Source organism: Oncorhynchus mykiss, chromosome 15 (assembly GCF_013265735.2).
Source record: "Oncorhynchus mykiss isolate Arlee chromosome 15, USDA_OmykA_1.1, whole genome shotgun sequence".
Taxonomy (NCBI): Eukaryota; Metazoa; Chordata; class Actinopteri; order Salmoniformes; family Salmonidae; genus Oncorhynchus; species Oncorhynchus mykiss.
The window spans coordinates 25,843,602-25,853,639 of NC_048579.1; the positions used below are offsets into that span (position 1 = coordinate 25,843,602).

At 42.0% G+C, this 10,038-nt stretch overlaps 1 long non-coding RNA gene across 1 annotated transcript; it reads left to right on the forward strand.

Annotated features, from left to right (window-relative positions):
• The first annotated feature begins 8,218 nt into the window (after positions 1 to 8,218).
• On the forward strand, positions 8,219 to 9,696 carry LOC118938913. Its single transcript, XR_005036308.1, has 2 exons — positions 8,219 to 8,329; positions 8,916 to 9,696. It is a non-coding gene; the product is annotated as an uncharacterized LOC118938913 (long non-coding RNA).
• Positions 9,697 to 10,038: the final 342 nt, after the last annotated feature.

Genomic DNA, 10,038 nt, shown 5'->3' on the forward strand with positions numbered 1-10,038 from the left:
AGAGGCAGGTGTTAGTCATTGTCTCTGATTGGGAACCATATTTAGGTAGCCTGTTTGGTGTTGGGGTTTGTGGGTGATTGTTCCTGTCTCTGTGTTTGCACCAGATAGGACTGTTTAGGTTTTTCACATTTCTTGTTTTGTTAGTCTATTCATGTATAGTTTCTTTATTAAAGAACCATGAATAATAACCACGCTGCGTTTTGGTCCACCTCTCCTTCGACACAAGAAAACCGTTACAAAACACTTTCTTTTTTACTGCATGATTCCATGTCTTTTTTTCAGAGTTTCAGACATCAGAGTTTTGATGTCTTCACTATTATTGTACAATGTAGAACATGGTAAATGATTCAATATGTTTCTATGGGCTATAGTTGTAAAAGCCAAATTCAACATTTATGCAAATATTTTTTATATATATATTTTTCCCCTAAAATTCAAAATCAAATGAGGTTTACAGTATTTACTGCACTAAAATGTCACTCTGTAAGTGTTACATTTATTACAGTGTCTTATCACGGTGGCGATTCCCTTTCCACCAGTCAACGTCAGTACATCATACTATGGGAAGTCACACTCTCGCAACTTCAGTTAAAGGATCTACAATCACGCCTGACAGGCTTGGATTCATTCCTTAAATTATTCCTCTCTTCATCTTGTTGTGAACAGGAACGATTCACGCCACTAAAATAAACAATTGGAACGCAAGACTGTCAAACATGGCGCCAACTAAACTATCCCTAAGAGTGGTAGAGCGTGCTCACCGCCTGAATGTTGTGTACGGAAGTTTGTATGGCTCTCATAAGTTTCCGTATCACAAACAATTTGTTATTCTTAGAATGTCTTGGCCTGGCTATACCAAAAAGTAAGATGGCCAATGCGACCGAAACAATGAAGGCTAACCAGGTTCAGGTTCGCGGCAATGCCCCAATTAATTAAAATTGTTGTCTTGTATGTCTCGGCTCGGTGCCCTTGGTCGAATCACTTTGTGAGACTAGCGGACAGCTGGCATTGTTCCCCTACTAATCCACGGCACAGGTTCTGTTGGCAATTGTGTGGCATTCTTTTGGGGCTTGGTGGTTCCGATTCCGACTATCTCTCCTGGATGCCCATACCACAGCTGAGTCTGAGTTGCGGGTAGCGGAGATGGTTTGGGTCATTGGATGCATTCCGTGGTGTTCACATTGTCAATCTTCCCAGGGTATGAGTAATACATTGGGCCATTCACTCTCTGTCCACAGGGGAACCCTCCCCATAGGTGGCGCATTACTGGGATACATTTCTGATTCCTGCCTGTAGCTCACCAATCCCTATAAAGTAGGTGTCTAGTGATACAGGTTATGGACCCTGTAGGCGATTTGTCGTCGGTAGCAGAGTCGAGGGAACTAGCAGGGTTGGACACGACCCTGTTGTTTTCCCATACACAGTCTCTGTGGTTCATATGAACCCCGAAATGAGCTGTCTTCCTCCAGCTCTGCGCTTTTTATTCCTTGGAATTAGAGTTGATTACGAATTGCCCCTGTCTGTTACCACAGAAGGGGTCTATTTTTCAGATCTGTCTGTCCCATTCCCAGCTAGGTTACAAGGCACTTTGTCGCCAGTAGGCTGCCTATGGCTGGTCAGTAGGGTAACCTCCATGATAACATTGTGACAACAGGCTAGTTGTTACAACAGTACCCCCAGGTGGCACATAAACACAGTTTTTCCAAGATGAAAAGTGTCGCTTCTCCACGGTTGTCAAGAATGATGGTTATTTTTCCATTTCCAATCTCTCTATCCACAAGGTGGCGTACCGCCTCTTCAGATGGCATTACATGGGAGGCTCACGCTCCGCTCCGACCAATGGCGCGCATGCGCAGTGTGGCCCTGGATTATGCGAACAGTGACTTTGGGATACACGCAACAACTCAGCGCATTCCGCTTCTGGGTCTCGAGCTAGACACTCGCTTATAAAGCTTTTTTATCCATATGGAGAGTGTTCGGGTTCCGGCTCTGCTTAGCCAAATTTCGTCTTGGTCACACAATGTGTTTTCAACAGTGCCTACTCCTACTGGGGGTGATGGCTTCTGTGATAGAAGTCGTTCCCTGGGGCTAATGTTGATGCGGCCCTTCCAGCACTGAGGGCTAGCCACTCACCTTGACTCATCGCGCAGCCTAAGCCGGTTGCTTTGTGTGGGCCATGGCCCATCGATGGGACCCTCTTCTATTGTGAGGGGGCTCCCATGGGTTGAGATGTATCACGACAGACGCTTTTGTAATAACTTGTCTTGGTTGGGTTCATGTGAGTGACTGATTGCTTGCACAAAGGAGGAAACCACAATAGCACTCCCAAGCAATTTGGCATTATGCCCAGAATATTGTTTTGGGACTAGATAAGTGATACAAGGTCTCAGCTTTGAGGGAAGAAGCCTTGTGAGGTATCAGTCAGTCACATGCAGGAACCAACGTCAATAATGAATAATGTAAATCATGCTTATAACTTGTTTGTGTAGCAGTATAAAAGGACTGATAGGGAACGCCCCCTTTCCGAGTTTTCATCATGCTTGTACTGAGTTTGTGAACCTCTCTGCATGTTAAATAAAGATTGCTTCGTTTACTTTGACTTTGAGTCCTTAGTGTTGAATTTCAACGACAGGCTCCTGATGTCTGAGTAGGTGGGCCGGGGCTGAGTGTGGGTGTATTTTTCCAAATTCAACAGACATGCATCGTATTAACCAGACTTATAGTAGCTAATTTCTAATTTGTTTAATTTCTTTGAACATTAAATAGAATAGGAATGGAGTTTTAGGCCTACTCAGGATGGTTATAGGCAGACTATCACATTGGCCCTATACCGTAGACCAGTGGCTCTCAACTGGTTTTGCATGGGGACCCAAATTTGGGTCGTCAAACCCAAATTTGACGACCCAATATTATGGACTATTGTTGATTACATTTTATAATGTTGTATTGCAGTTGCCTTCTTGGGCAGGTTTCACTTGCAAAATAGACTCTGTCTCAATTATGGTGTTAATGAAGTCATTACACAGCCATGTCACCTGGGGTGGCATTGGATTAGTAACCAAAATGTTATAAGATCAAATCCCTGAGCTCACAAGGTAAACATCTGTCATTCTACCCCTGAATAAGGCAGTTAAACCACTGTTCCTAGGCCGTCATTGTAAATAAGAATTTTTCTTTACTGACTTTCCTAGTTAAATAAAGGTTTAAAAAAATTCACTGAGAAAACATTTATTATCAATTCAAGAGAAGAAGCCATTAAATTAGGCGACCAGTTCAGGAGTGGGGTGTAATAAATTATCAGACTCAGAACATGAAATCAAAACCAGCCCAATAATGTTAATGAACAGTAACACATACCAGTCCAATTATGTTAATGAACAGTAACACATACCAGTCCAATAATGTTAATAAACAGTAACACATCCCAGTCCAATAATGTTAATGAACAGTAACACATACCAGTCCAATAATGTTAATGAACTGTAACACATACCAGTCCAATTATGTTAATGAACAGTAACACATACCAGTCCAATAATGTTAATAAACAGTAACACATCCCAGTCCAATAATGTTAATGAACAGTAACACATACCAGTCCAATAATGTTAATGAACTGTAACACATACCAGTCCAATTATGTTAATGAACTGTAACACATACCTGTTTAAAATTGAAAAAACAACTATCATTAGGAATTCTTAATTCTTACGCCCGTTATTGTATTGGTCAAAGTGCAGCGCGAAAACCCTCTGTCCGAATTTAGCTAGACATTTCACAACTGCCGACGCACTGCACGTGGAAAGTCAACAACAATAAGGGGTACTTGCGGTATCCTTTCAAAATATAGTATCGGTGCTACGGTTACCTTTCAAAATAATATTGATTTGATTTGATTTTTCATGCACAAGTCCCTCAACCCCTTAAAATCCTCCCGCGACACCTATGTGGGTTGCGACCCCCCCAGTTCAGAATAACGGCCTTAGACCATCTAGCCCATCCATCCTATTTAAAAAGAACTGAAACAGAAACAGATAATTTGCTTCCATTTAAACATATTTATTAGTGAAACCAAAGTGCTGTAACATATACAGTACAAAATAAATCAGATAACCTAGTACACAGACCAAAACTTTTCAAATGTTCAAATTAAAAGCATATTGCACTGAAAAACATGGACAGTTGGTTACATCACAAATTCTATACAATTGACAGCAACATAATAAACTAAAGCACTGAACATTAGGAATTTGATCAGAGTTACTGCTAAGGCTTGAGCCATACATTCAATAATAAAATAGCTAGGTATTCTAGCCTAAAAAACTAAAACAATCCATATGTTCAAATAAAAAGACCTGATTAACATGACATCAATAACATAGCCACATCCCGAGTCCCCCGTACCGACACATTCCGAGTCCCCGGTACCGACACAATCAGAAATCAAAAGATGGTTTAGTATTTAGTTTAAAAGCTCTGACTAAGGCCAATAAAACAATAAACACTTTTTAATGAGAAAACAGTAATCCATTTTGGGTTAAAAAAAACCAAACATGTAGCCTGTGATGCAATACTTGTGATCATTTTACGGAGAACAAAAACTACTTAGCCTACATTTGAACACCACTGCATCTTCCCAATTAAATAGCCTAGCTTAGTTGTCTAAAATGTTAATTTTTGTAACACAACACAATGCCAAAGATGTGTCAAGTTGAGGGAGCGTGCAATTGGCATGCTGACTGCAGGAATGTCCAGAGCTATCACCAGTGAATTGGATGTTAATTTCTTCACCATGAGCAGCCGCCAACGTTGTTTTACAGAATTTGGCAGTACGTCCAACCGGTCTCACAACTGCAGACCTAGCGGGCATCATGTGGGTGAGTGTCATGTGGGTGAGCGGTTTGCTGATGTCAACGTTGTGAATGGTGGCGGTGGGGTTATGACAGTGGAGACTCCTCAGAGGAGGAAGGGGAGGACCATCCTCCTCAGTGATTTACATTAAAATAAATATAGTGAAACATAAAAAATATGATCCTTTTTAGGTAAAACTGTACAAAATACATTCACATGTCACCAAATAATTTATTAAAACACACTGTTTTACAGGTCTAAAGTAGCCTCAACAGCACTCTGTAGGGTAGCACCATGGTTTAGCCAGAGGACAGCTAGCTTCCATCCTGCTCTGGGTACATTGACTTCAATACAAAGCCTAGGAGGTTCATGGTTCTCACCCTCTTCCGTAGACTTCCACAGTAATTATGACAACTTCCAGAGGACATCCTCCAACCTATCAGAGCTCTTGCAGAATGAACTGACATGAACTGACATGTTGTCCCTCCAATCAAAGGATCAGAGAATGAATCTAGTACTGAAAGCATAAACTACAGCTAGCTAGCACTGCATATCATGTGATGAGTTGTTGACTCCAAGAGAAAGACAATAGTTGAACAGTTTTGAACAGATTAATTTCTTCAAAAATGAAGGAAGAGCAAGAGGGAGAGAGAGAGAGCTAGCTATATTTCTTGCATTTGTTTCACTTACTTAGCTAGCAAATGCAGCTAGCTAGTTTAGCCTACTCAAACACCCGCCTCAAACAGAGGGATGCTATGTTAGCTAGCTGGCTATGACTATCCAACACTTGAACTCTCCAAGTCAAGGTTTTACAAATGTAATGCCACCAGGGCCTGCCGGTGTAACAGTTAAACTGCCTACTAAACTGTACTGCAGGATTGTAGCGGGTTTACTAATGCTTTAGTTATATAAGCTATGTTGACTATTGAGTTGCTTTAACTAATATGGTGTCACAGCATCATCGGATTGAGCTTGTTGTCATTGCAGGAAATCTCAACGCTGTGTGTTACAGTGAAGACATCCTCCTCTCTCATGTGGTACCCTTCCTGCAGGCTCATCCTGACATGACCCTCCAGCATGACATTGCCCTCCAGCCATACTGCTCGTTCTGGGCATGATTTCCTGCCAGACAGGAATGTCAGTGTTCTGCCATGGCCAGCGAAGAGCCCGGATCTCAATCCCATTGAGCACGTCTGGGACCTGTTGGATCGGAGGGTGAATGCTAGGACCATTCCCCCCAGAAGTGTCCGGGAACTTGCAGGTGCCTTGGTGGAAGAGTGGGGTAACATCTCACAGCAAGAACTGGCAAATCTGGTGCAGTCCATGAGGAGGAGATGCACTGCAGTACTTAATGCAGCTGGGGGCCACACCAGATACTGACTGTTATTTTTGATTTTGACCCCCTTTGTTCCTTGACACATTATTCCATTTATGTTAGTCACATATCTGTGAAACTTGTTAAGTTTTTGTCTCAGTTGTTGAATCTTGTTATGCTCATACAAATATTTACACGTTAAGTTTGCTGAAAATAAACGCAGTTGACAGTGCAAGGACGTTTCTATTTTTGTTGAGTTTATGACCAGCAGATGCATATCTGTATACCACTCCTAATTAATTAATTCAAATTGTCTTATATGAACTGTAACACAATAACATTTCTGAAATTGTTACATGTTGCTTTTGTATTTTTGTTCAGCACATTTCTTCATACTGAGAATGCGTTATGCGCAATTGCGTTGTTTCGCGTTATTGGTTAATTCCGCTAGCACATCCCCATATCTAATTGATCCGCTGTTGTCAAAGCCGAAATTAGATTAGTATGACGTCATGGCATTTAATGTATACTACATTTTCGAAATGTCACATACTATAAAACTTTTTTTTGTTGCATGGGTAGTATGGGTATTTGGATACTTCGTCTTGCTCCCTCCTAACCTCGGCTAGCTCCCTATTGCTGGGGAGCAGTGCGCACATGCTCTCGCTTTGGGCTACACATGTCCCCAGTTGACTCAACTCGGGTGCAGATATTTAATCCAGGTGGGACCCTCTCTCTCAGGAGTGGAGACTACACCCAGGTATGGGACATTTTTTGGGGGGCAAACATAGATCTTTATTGCATTGCGAGAAAAATTGCAGTGTCGTATATATTTCTCGATGAGGGACCAGAGTGCCCGCTCTGGCGGGAAACCAATGGCCTCAAACCCTCCTTTATGTGTTAACACCAGTGATTCTGATTTAGCTCACATTGGAGAGGGAGCGCCTGGAGGGCTTTTAGGCAGGAATCCTTCGCAACTCCCGTTGCGCAGGTTTAGCAAGCGAGGCCGGCCAGAGATTTTGGTTTTGGAGGCCCACTTTGAGCCTCTGGAGGAGGTGGAGTCGGTAGATCTGAAGATCCTCTCCTACTAAACCTACCCGTTAAACCTCCCTGCGCATTGCTTTGCCCTTGGCTAAACGTGTTGGATCCTACCTGTACACCCTTCCTGTGCTCAGTTCGCCCCTGAGTGACTAAGGTGAAGTTGTGTCCATATTCGTCTTTCACCCTGAAATTCATGGCTATGTCCTTCAGGCCCTTCGCTTTTGAGGTATTTATCTTTTCGCCTCCTCCTTTTGCTTCTCCTTTTGCTTCTCCTTTTGCTTCTGAAGAGCAACAGAGGTGACATGCCCTGTGTCTGGTGCAAGATTTAATAACGTATATTGAACGGATTATCCAGTTATGTAACCATCCTTTTGTCTGTTTCGCTAATCCAGCTCCTGGCAGGGTGCTCTTTAAGCATCGTCTCTCCCACTGGATAGTGGAGGCTATCCCTCTGGCATATATCAGCAAGGGGCAAGGGTTACCTAGCGGTGTGTGTTCCCACTCCACCAACGGTCTGGCAGCGTCTTGAGCGTTGTTTAAAGCAGGTTTCCCAAACTCGGCCCTGGCCCCCCCCCCCCCCCCCCCCTGGGTGCAAGTTTTGGTTTTTGCCCTATCACTACCACTCCACGGCTAGTTCAAATAGCCAACTCATCATCAGGCTTTGATTATTTGAATCAGCTGTATAGTACTAAGACTAAGACTTGCGCCCAGCGGGGGCCGCAGGACCAAGATTGTGAAGCCCTGGTTTAAAAGGTTGACTATAGGAGATGTTTTTTCTGCGGCGAGTTGGGCATCACCACACACTTTTGTGATGTTTTATCACTTGGATGTCACTGCTCCCAGTGTGCCTACAGCTGGGACAGGAGAAAGTCCCTAGGCAGGCGCCTTATGCGTAATACCCAGACTGCAGCAGTATTCGAAAACAGAACATAATTTTATCATTATTCTTAGGTATAGCATCTAACAGATATTGCACAAGCTAATACAAACATAGACAATGTGTGTTTCATTTCTTTGTTGCAGAGATAAAGAAGTTGATGATCATCAGTGAGCTGGGTTCTAACAGACAGCCAGAGACGGTGATCAAGATCTTCTCCGCTATGCAGAAGATTCTGTGCATGGGTGAGTGCTGCTGAGGCACCAGTCTCCCTCTACACTCATCATCCTTTGGATTCCCTAACCTTGCCAACCTACACTGCCGTCCAATCATGAGGCCAAACATACAGGAACTGTTCTCCCTAGTTGTTGAGGTCAAAGTAAAAAAAAAAGAAAAAGGTATATCTCATAAAGTCATGATTTGTACACCACAAGTGAATATTGTTTGCAGATGTTCTTAACCAGAGTGACTTAACTGCTAGACTACCTGAATAGTCTGGAATATGTTAGTAATTAAGGTCTTAATTAACACCCAATCCTCCTCCTTTCTTTGTCAGTGATACAGACAATCAACCGTAATAACTACTGAGTGTGAGGAATTGGCAATAAAATATTGTTGATTACATTTGTTGATAACATTTGCCGATCTTTGTCCATTTACACAATTTTGACAGTGTATTTATGCCCTTTTAATTGTTTACCATATATTTGCTGTCTTTGAGTAGAAAACCTGTAATTCTGTGTAGTATTTAAACGCTGAGTAGAAAACCTGTAATTCTGTGTAGTACTTAAACGCTGTAAATATGTGTGAATATGTGTATTGTCCATCCAGGAAGAAGAATGCTTTCAGCCAACAACAAACCATCGCCGACCGTATCATTCAGAAGATAGGACATCGCTCCAGCGAAAATGGGATGACGCTCCAAAGGAGAAGAAGTCACAATGCTCTATCTTGATCTTTTTCAGATATTTGCTTATGCCGGTAAAGGTCCACATTCCAATGGTTAAAAGTCAGTATCACTTCATACCTAGCCTGATCCCAGATCTGTTTGTGCTCTTGACAAACCCATTGCTCATTGGCGTGACAATGTGACAAGGAGTTGGCATGACAGCACAAACAGACTGGCACTCAGGCTACTTCAAACCCATTGTGAACCAACAGTCTTGTGTTGATGTCAGAGTTTACAATGCCAAGCAGCCTCATGTCTTCAATCCACAAGGGGCATTATATAAAAACTTGAATTGTGTGTTTCCATACTAAATGTTCATGGTTTTCCCATGTGTATTAATGTGTAGGCCTACTGGTATGTCACGTTCTGACCTTAGTTCCTTTATTATGTCTTTGTTTTAGTTTGGTCAGGGCGTGAGTTGGGGTGGGTAGTCTATGTTCTTTTTTCTATGTTGTGGTTTTGTGTTTGGCCTGGTATGGTATGGTTCTCAATCAGAGGCAGGTGTCGTTCGTTGTCTCTGATTGAGAATCATACCTAGGTAGCCTTTTCCCACCTGTGTTTTGTGGGTGATTATTTTCTGTTTAGTGTTTCTGTTTTAGTTTTCGTTTATTTCACGTTGTTATTTTGTATTTTCAGTGTTCAGTAAAATAAACATCATGAACACATACCACGCTGCACATTGGTCCGACATTTCATAATCCTCGTCAGAGGAGGACGAAGAATTCCGTTACATGGTACTTCTCACAGAAAGACCTGAATGAAGATAGCATATCACAGTGACCATAGGAACACTGTTCCTTTTTTTTCGCAAGATAAAAAAATGGATTGCATTATAACTTACTTAACTTTGCAGAAGGCTTATTCATCATAATTTAAATTGTCAAATGTATCTCACTTTATCCGCCACCAATTTATATCAACTACCTGGAAGTTTAGAATTGGGTTGTTACTTTATCTTTCCAATTGTTAAATTGGCCAAGTTCAGGGAAATGTATTTAATTAAAA